This window comes from Myotis lucifugus, unplaced genomic scaffold (genome assembly GCF_000147115.1).
Source record: "Myotis lucifugus unplaced genomic scaffold, Myoluc2.0 scaffold_3, whole genome shotgun sequence".
NCBI lineage: Eukaryota > Metazoa > Chordata > Mammalia > Chiroptera > Vespertilionidae > Myotis > Myotis lucifugus.
This window is the reverse complement of record NW_005871051.1, coordinates 7,011,983-7,021,056: the sequence shown is the minus strand read 5'-3', so window position 1 is coordinate 7,021,056 and position 9,074 is coordinate 7,011,983.

Below are 9,074 nucleotides of genomic sequence, written 5' to 3'. Positions count from 1 at the left end.
CCTATAGAAAGGGAACACACAAACCACCACGTATCCTAAGAAACAAAAACAAGACACAACAAAATTAGGGTCTAGTTCTAGATCCCAAATTAAATGAAACCTTGAGCCTTTCTGTAAATTATTTACTCCCAAAGAAAAACAACTCTCCCACTGACTTTTGCAGTGCTGATATCTGAAGATCAGCTTTGCAGATAAGATAATCATCTGAGCCCTGGCTGGGTAGCTCAGTTGGTTGGAGTGTCATCCTGGGCAGCAAAAGTTGTGGGTTCAATCCTGGGTCTTGCTGCATATGGTGCGTATGGGGAGCAACCGATCGATGTTTCTGTGTCGCAATGGTGTTTCTCTCTCTCGCTCTGTCAAGTCAATTAAAAAATCCTCGGGTGGCCCTAACTGGTTTGGCTCAGTGGATAGAGTGTCGGCCTGGGGACTGAAGGGTCCCAGATTCGATTCCTGTCAAGGGCATGTACCTTGGTTGCGGGCACATCCCCAGTGGGGGGTGTGCAGGAGGCAGCTGATCGATGTTTCTCTCTCATCGATGTTTCTAACTCTCTATCCTGCTCCCTTCCTCTCTGTAAAAAATCAATAAAATATACTTTTAAAAAAATCCTCGGGTGAGAATTAAAAAAACACACACACATAATTATGTGAGAAAAATGCAACTTTTTATTAACTAATTGTTAACTTGGTAACGTTGTATTTTTCTTTTAATGAATGCTTTGTTTATTCTGTTTTGTTTTGTGATGAGCAAGCCTTTGAAAACTGGCCTCCTTAATAACTTTCTTTGCAAATACATTTTTTCCCCAAATGATTTACCTGTTGACACTGAGTAGACTGCGGTACCAGAGGAGTACTCTTCTCACCTAGACATAATCTTTCTGGCTCTTGCGTTGCCTCTTATGTGGCAATAGAGCTTTACTGACTAAATGTCTTTCTCTATTTCTGTTTCTGTTTCTAGTTAATGGCCAAGTCTGGATGTTGTTCTGATTTTGATTTGTACAACTGCTGCTGGCAATAACATGAAATCTGACATATTTGTTTGTTTATGACTATTTGGTGTATCCAGTCAGATAGGTACCAGGAATCTTGTCCCAGTTGGCTAGCAGAAGGCAGAGTATGTGACTTCTTTTGTTTGTTTTTTGATTATTTGTTCATTTGTCTGTTTGTCCTGCCACTCTTTGTTATTTGTCTTGTCAGTGGGGCATTATGAGTTACATAACTAAAAATGTTTTATGTGGCTGTGAACAGAAAATAGCTCTTTGAGATCTGGAACTACTGTAACCAACTGGTGAGTTCTGTGCTCCGTTTCCTTTCAACCCTTGGCTGAAGTTGGAAAGCTATGGCTATTGGTTTTCTGTTTGTATATAAATGAAAAAAATTTTTTTCCTCCCTGCAAATGAAAGGTAGCTAGCTTTTATAATGGTTCAATTTCTGTATCTGTGGCCACACACGCCCTCTCTGAAAACTATTGAAGATTAATTGGTCATAAAAATCTGTCATTTGTGCCCTAGACAGTTTGGCTCAGTGGATAGAGCGTCAGCCTGCGGACTGAAGGGTCCCAGGTTCGATTCTGGTCAAGGGCACACGCCTGGGTTGTGGGCTTGATCCCCGTAGGGGGTGTGCAGGAGGCAGCCGATGAATGATTCTCTCTCATCACTGACGTTTCTCTCTCTCCCTCTCCCTTCCTCTCTAATATCAATAAAAAAATTTTTAAAATAAATCTGTCATTTGTATGTAATCAGAAAAGGGTAGAAAATATATACAATGAGGGTGGAAAATGATTTGAAAAAATAAATAAATTGAAGTTCTTGTTAATTATGGAAAACTAGAGGCCTGGTGCACGAATTTGTGCACGGGTGGGGTCTGGCTGGCGACTCTGATGGGTGCCAATCAGGGGCGGGTCCAGCCGGGGGGAGGGGTCGTGGGTGGACAATTTGCATATTAGCCTTTTATTATATAGGATAATTTGGCCTTGCCCAAGTCTGGCCTTTGCCCTTGGCTTCTGGGAGGTAATCTACATCATATTTGATAGGAGTGTCTTTGTTTAGGGTGGGGATTGCTCATTCAGGAAAGACCAAACATGTGATCAACCAGGCCATAAGTTCAACCGTATGGGCAATCAATCAATCAATTGGTATGCCTAGATTATTAAGCCCCAACAAAAATCTCTGAAACTGCCCTTGCTGGTTTGGCTCAATGGATACAGCGTCAGCCTCTGTGGACTGAGGGGTCCCAGGTTAGATTCCAGTTAGGAGCACATGCCTGGGTTGTGGGCTCAATCCCCAGTGGGGGGGCGTGCAAGGGGCAGCCGATCTGTGATTCTCTCTCATCATTGGTGTTTTTTTTTTTCATTGGTGTTTCTATGTCTCTCTTCTCCCTTCCCCTTTCTGAAATCAATAAAAATATTTTTTAAAAATCTCTGAACCTAGTTGGCAATAATGTATGAATATTGTCATACTTCAGGGCTGGGACGGTAAGGACATCCTCACTGATGGGAGAGGACAATGGAAGTTTTGTGTTTGGAACTCTGCCAGGTTTTGCCCTGTGTGTTTCTTCCATTACTGATTTCGATCTGTATCCTTTCCCCGTATAAAATTATGGCCTTTCCAGCTTGGCTCAGTCGTTGAGTGTCAAACTATGAACGAGGAAGTTGTGGTTCGATTCCAAGTCAGGGCACATGCCTGGGTTGTGGGCTCGATCCCCACTGGGGGGCGTGCAGAAGGCAGCTGATTATTCTCTCTCATCACTGATGTTTCTGTCTCTCTCTCCCTCTCCCTTCCTCATGAAATCAATAAGAAAAAACATATTGAAAAAAAACTTTTAAAAAAATTCTTTAGCTTTCTTTTTTTAATTAAAATTCTTTATTATTTAAAGTATTACATCTGTCTCCTTTTTCCTCCATTTATCTCTCCCTGGCTGTTCCCACTCTCAGCAAAAATTTTTTCTTTATAACAATCATTTTCATGTCTTCATGTCTTATCATACCTCATGAAAATAAATTCTTGTGGGCTTCCTTTGGAGCACGCCCAGAGCTTTCTTCCCCCTTTCTCAAGCATGTACCTATGTTCTCTTTCTCCTAATCTCAAAGAGTCTCAGCAAGACTTGCAACCAGGGGAGCAGCAGGCAGTGGCATTTCGTCCTAGGTAACCCCCTGAACCTGTCTCCAAGGCCCCCTTTTCTCTGACTGTGTCAGAGCTAATAGGAGCCTGCCTTGGCTCACTCCTGTCACTGTGACTTTTATTTCTCAGTCAGTCCATTCTGCCCTATGTGACTCACTTTCCCCCATAACAATTCTGGAGGGCCAAAGCAGAGCATGCCTAGGCTTCTCTCCTGTGGCTTCTTCTATACCTAAGCCCTTCCTTTGTTCTGCTATCCCCAACTTTCATAAATGTAACCTCAAAATAAAAGGGAAAAAAAAACCCCAACAAATCCTGAGTTCATTTTCAAACAAGCATGTTTTTTGTTTTTGTTTTTTGTTAATCTGTGGTGGGCAAGCTCAACCAAGGGTTCGGTGAGCCTGAGGGGGGGGCGGCGGCGAAGGATGTAGACAGAATAAGACAGACAGAGAGAATAAGCTGGGTCTAGGTCAGTGATGGCGAACCTATGACACGCATGTCAGAGGTGACACGCGAACTCATTTTTTTGGTTGATTTTTCTTTATTAAATGGCATTTAAATATATAAATTAAATATCAAAAATATGTCTTTGTTTTACTATGGTTGCAAATATCAAAAAATTTATATATGTGACACGGCACCAGAGTTAAGTTAGGGTATTTCAAAATGCTGACACGCCAAGCTCAAAAGGTTTGCCATCACTGGTCTAGGTGGATCTTCCTGTGCCTGGCTGAGGCCACAGAGAGAAATCCAGAGGCAAGCTGAGCCTTTATAGTCAGAGGTAAACAAGGTAGTGGTCACCATAGTTACAATGTTCTCGTGAATTTCACTTGTTTTGGCAGCACTTGCTGCACCTCCCGCAGCCCATTAGCTACCCAGATAAGATCTAGGGAGCATCATAAGGTCAAGCCTAATTATGCTAAGAGGGCTATGCCCTCTAAGCTGGGACTTGTTTGTGGCTTTGCCAACAACAGGTCAGTCGGAGGCTTAACCCTATAGCCACTCCCTACATTAATCCTCACCTGAGGATATTTTCCCATTGATTTTTAGGGAAGTGGAAGGGAGGAGGAAAGACAGAGAAATATCAATGTAAGAGAAACACATCGATTGGTTGCCTCCTGCACGGGCCCTGGGCCCCAATGGGGAGGAGCCTGCAACCAAGGTACATGCCCTTGACTGGAATCAAACCCAGGATTCTTCAGTCTGCAGGTCAACGCCCTTTCCACTAAGCCAAACCGGGGCTAGGGCAAGCATTTTTAAAAAAATCATATATATATAATTTCAGAGAAGAAGGGAGAGGGAGAGAGAGATAGAAACATCAATGATGAAAGAGAATCATTGATTGGCTGCCTCCTTCACACCACCTACTGGGGATCGAGCCCCTAATCCGAGTATGTGCCCTTGATCGGAATCGAACCTGGGACCCTTCAGTCCGTTAGCTGATGCTCTAGCCACTGAGTCAAACCACCTAGGGCAGCGTGTTTTAAAAGAAAACCTATGAAGAATTAGAAGAAACCTATAGAATGTAAGCGCAATGAGAGTAGAGGCTTTATTTGTTTTGTTCATTGCTCAGAGTGGAACACTACTGTAAAAACAAACAAACCTATGTGACATTTACATACAGGTGGGTGGTGGGCAGAATAAACCTAATATCAATGGCCAAAAAGATGGTAAGCCATGAGATGCAGTGGCAAAACATTTTGCAAAACTGTTGCCTGAGATTATTTGAGCAGCAGACCACATGTCTACTGAGCCCTGGGGGAAGGGAGTAGAAAATAGAAACTTAATAGAGGTTATTTTTAGAAGAGAGTGGCAAGATATTATAAGAAAGAGATGAGATCAGGAAAGAAATCCCTTAAGGGTTTGTAAGAAGCAACAGAAAGGAAGAGAGTCTAAAATGTGGGGCCTTACAGCCCCAGCCGGTTTTGCTCAATGGATAGAGCATCAGCCCTTAGACTTAAGTGTCCAGGTTGGAGTCCTGTCAAGGGCTCTGGTTGGGGCCCGTGCAAGAGGCAACCAGTCGATGTGTTTCTCTCACATTGTTGTTTCTCTCTCTCTGTTTCTCCCCTGCCCTTCCTCTCTCTCTCAAATCAAGAAAAACATATATATATATATATATATATATATATATCTATATATCTATTTTACAATATATTTTATTGATTTTTTACAGAGAGGAAGGGAGAGAGATAGAGAGTTAGAAACATCGATGAGAGAGAAACATCGATCAGCTGCCTCCTGCACATCTCTGCGGGCACTGGGGATGTGCCCGCAACCCAGGTACATGCCCTTGACCGGAATCGAACCTGGGACCTTTCAGTCCGCAGGCCGACACTCTATCCACTGAGCCAAACCGGTTTTGGCAAGAAAAGCATATTTTAAAAAAAGAAACTACCACTTGTCCAGTTGGGGTGTACTATCAAAGAAAATATCACAATGATCTGAAAAAGCTAATAGTCCTTCCTCCCTCCTCCAATTATATACCTGCATGAGGTTGTATGTTCTTTACATAAACAAATTATAACAAATACAGCAACAATTGAATGAAGTAGATACAACTACCTGGTGTCTTCTATCAAGCCAGGCATTTAAAAAATTCAAGACATTTGCAAAAACAAAAAACACTGTCATTCTTCTCATTAGGTTTTTTATTTTTTGAATTTGGAAAATGTAGTCTTTTTTTATACAAATATGTTATTTATGCATTTCAAGGGCTTATTATTTTTAAACAAATACATATTTAATATTTTTTTCAGTTTTAATTTCTAACATGTTAAATATTGATAGCAATAACACATAAACAAAAGCTCTTTGGAATCTTCAGCAATTTTTAAAAGTTTGAAGGAGTTCTGGAACCAAAACGTTTAAGAATTGCTGCTGTAGCTGATTTCTACTTACCCTTTGGATTTCAATTTAGATTTTTTTGGGAAGCTTTCATTGGACATCTGGTTGAATGTAAATGTCCTTTGTACTCCATTAATAATACCTTACTTATTATTAGCAGCTCCTCCCAGCTCTATTATATACATACTAGAGGCCCAATGCACGAAATTCGTGCAAGAGCAGGCCTTCCTTCCCCTGGCTGCTGGCACTAGCTTCTCTCTGGCACCCGGGACCCAGGCTTCCCTTCCAGAGGGAGGCCCTGCCCACGCGCCATAGCCCACCAGTTGGTGGCCTGGGCCTCCCTCTTTGGGGTGATGATAGAGCCCCCTGATTGATCGCCCCGCTGGCTGGTGGCCTTGGCCTCCCTCTGCAGGGCGATCATGGGACAATGGCCGGGCCCCCGACCAATCGCATAGCACCCATCTTGGCTGGTCTGGCGCCAGTGGGTGTCATAGCATGGTCCCAGAAGGTCGTCTGGATGGTCGTTGTGCGGTTCGGCTGTCCTATCTAATTAGCATATTATGCTTTTATTATTATAGATATATATATATTTTAAAATATTTTATTGATTTTTTACAGAGAGGAAGGGAGAGAGATAGAGAGTTAGAAACATCGATGAGAGAGAAACATCGATCAGCTGCCTCCCGAACACCACCTACTAGGGATGTGCCCGAAACCAAGGTACATGCCCTTGACTGGAATCGAACCTGGGACCTTTCAATCTACAGGCCGACGCTTTATCCACTGAGCCAAACCGGTTAGGGATAGATATATTTTTTAATAAATATTTTTTACTGATTTCGGAGAGGAAGGGAGAGGGAGAGAGAGATAAAAACATCAATAATGAGAAAGAATCATTGATTGGCTGCCTCCTGCACACCCCCCACTGGGGATTGAGCCCGAAACCTGGGTATGTGCCCTTGACTGGAATCAAACCTGGGAACTTCAGTCCATAGACCAACGCTCTAGCCACTGAGCCAAACCAGCTAAGGCTCCATTGTATTTTATATGTAACAGTTTTATTGAGGTATAATTAACATTTCATACAGTTCACCTATTTAAAATGTGTAATTTCTAGTTTTTTAGTATATTCACTGTGTTGTGCAACCATCATCACAATCGATTTTAGAGTATTTTCATCACTGCCAAAAGAAAACCTGTGCCTCTTAGTAGTCAGTCTCTATTTCCTCCCTCACCCCCCTGCCCTACTAGAAGGCTGGAGCAGTAGTTTACTAATTTATTTTCTGTCTCTGTAGAGTTGCGTATTGTGGACATGTCATATGAATGGAATGATACTCTATGACTGGCTCCTTTCACTTAGCATGTTCTCTAGTTTTATCAACATTGCTTGAGTACTTCATTCTTTTTATGGCCTAATGATGTTCCATTGTATGGATATACAACTTTTGTTTTTCCATTAGTCAGTTGATGGATATTTGGGTTGTTTCCACTCTTTTGCTATTATGAATAATGTTGCTGTGAAAATTTGCATACATGTTTTTGTGTGGACATATGTCATCAGTTCTCTTGGGTATATATCTAGGAGTAGAATTGCTGGATCACACTAACTTTGTGCTTAACAGTTGGAGGAACTGCCAGAATGTTTTCCAAAGCATTTTATATTCCTCCTAAATAGTATATGATGATTTTAATTTCTCCATATGCTTTCCAACACTTCTAAATATCATTTTCTTTTTAATTGCAGATATCCTAGTGGTGTGAAGTTGTATCTCATTGTAGTTTTTTTAAAAAAATATATCTTATTGATTTTTTACAGAGAGGAAGGGAGAGGGATAGAGAGCTAGTAACATCGATCAGCTGCCTCCTGCACACCCCCCCACTGGGGATGTGACCGCAACCAAGGTACATGCCCTTGACTGGAATCGAACCTGGGTCCCTTCAGTCCGCAGGCCAACGCTCTATCCACTGAGCCAAACCAGTCAGGGCTCATTGTAGTTTTAAGTTGCATTTCCCTGATTGCTAATGATGTAGAGCATACCAATGTCATTTGAATAAATGACTATTCAGATTATTTTAGTCAATTTTAATATTGGGTTGTCTTTTTATAACTGAATTGTAATGGTTCTTTATGTGTTCTGAATATTAGACCCATATATATATTTGCAAATATTTTCTTCCTTTCTTTAGGTTGTCTATTCAATACCAAAGGCAAAAGTTTTTAATTTTGATGAAATTCAGTTTATTTTCACAAATTGAAATAAATTGTGTGACATCTAAAAGCCATCCCTAATCCAACAGTAAAATTGATGCCTTTGTTTTCTCCTAAGAGTTTTATAGTTTCGGCTCTTACATTTAGGCCTTCGATTCATTTTTAAGTTAAATTTTCATAAATTCCGAGGTAGTGATCCAAACTCATTATTTTGCATGCGGATACCCAGTTGTCCAGCAACATAGGTTGAAAGATTTCTTTCACCATTGAATTGTCTTGGCATTCTTGTTGAAAATTAACTGATGTGAGTGCTTCTTGATTTATTTCCAAATCTCTATTCTATTTCACTTGTCTATCTCTTTATCCTCTATGCTTATGCCAGTAGGGCCATTGTAATTTATTTTATTATGTATTTACTTATTATTTTTTTTTGTAGGGCCATTGTCTCTTAAAGATCGTAGAAGGATCATTCTTGAACTCAAAGCAACCAGTTCAAGGGTCGGACTTAGCTCCTCCTCCCCACCAGTTGAGAACTTCTCAGCAGCATCTTTTTCATCAGTAACCACCCCGATGGTGTCCCATGAGATCCTTGTTTTGTTTTGCCCCCCCGCCCCGCCCCCATCAAGGTCACGTGTTTGCAGGGTGGGGGTGGGGGCTGGTTAAGCAAAAATCTTAGCTCTAGGGCCAGGAGCGCCGGTTTCCAATGCGATTTATTTCGGGAGGTTGACCGGCCAGGAGACAATGGGAGTGTGTTGGCTCAGCCTTCGGAACCGGGCTCGGTACGGAGAGGGGGGGCTGTCAGCAAAGGCCCAGCGCGGTGCGGGGACCGGGCCCGTTTTCCCCTGGGGGGTGGGGCCCGGCCTTCCGCGGAGCCGACGAGACGGTAGTTACTTCGCCCGCCGCCCGAG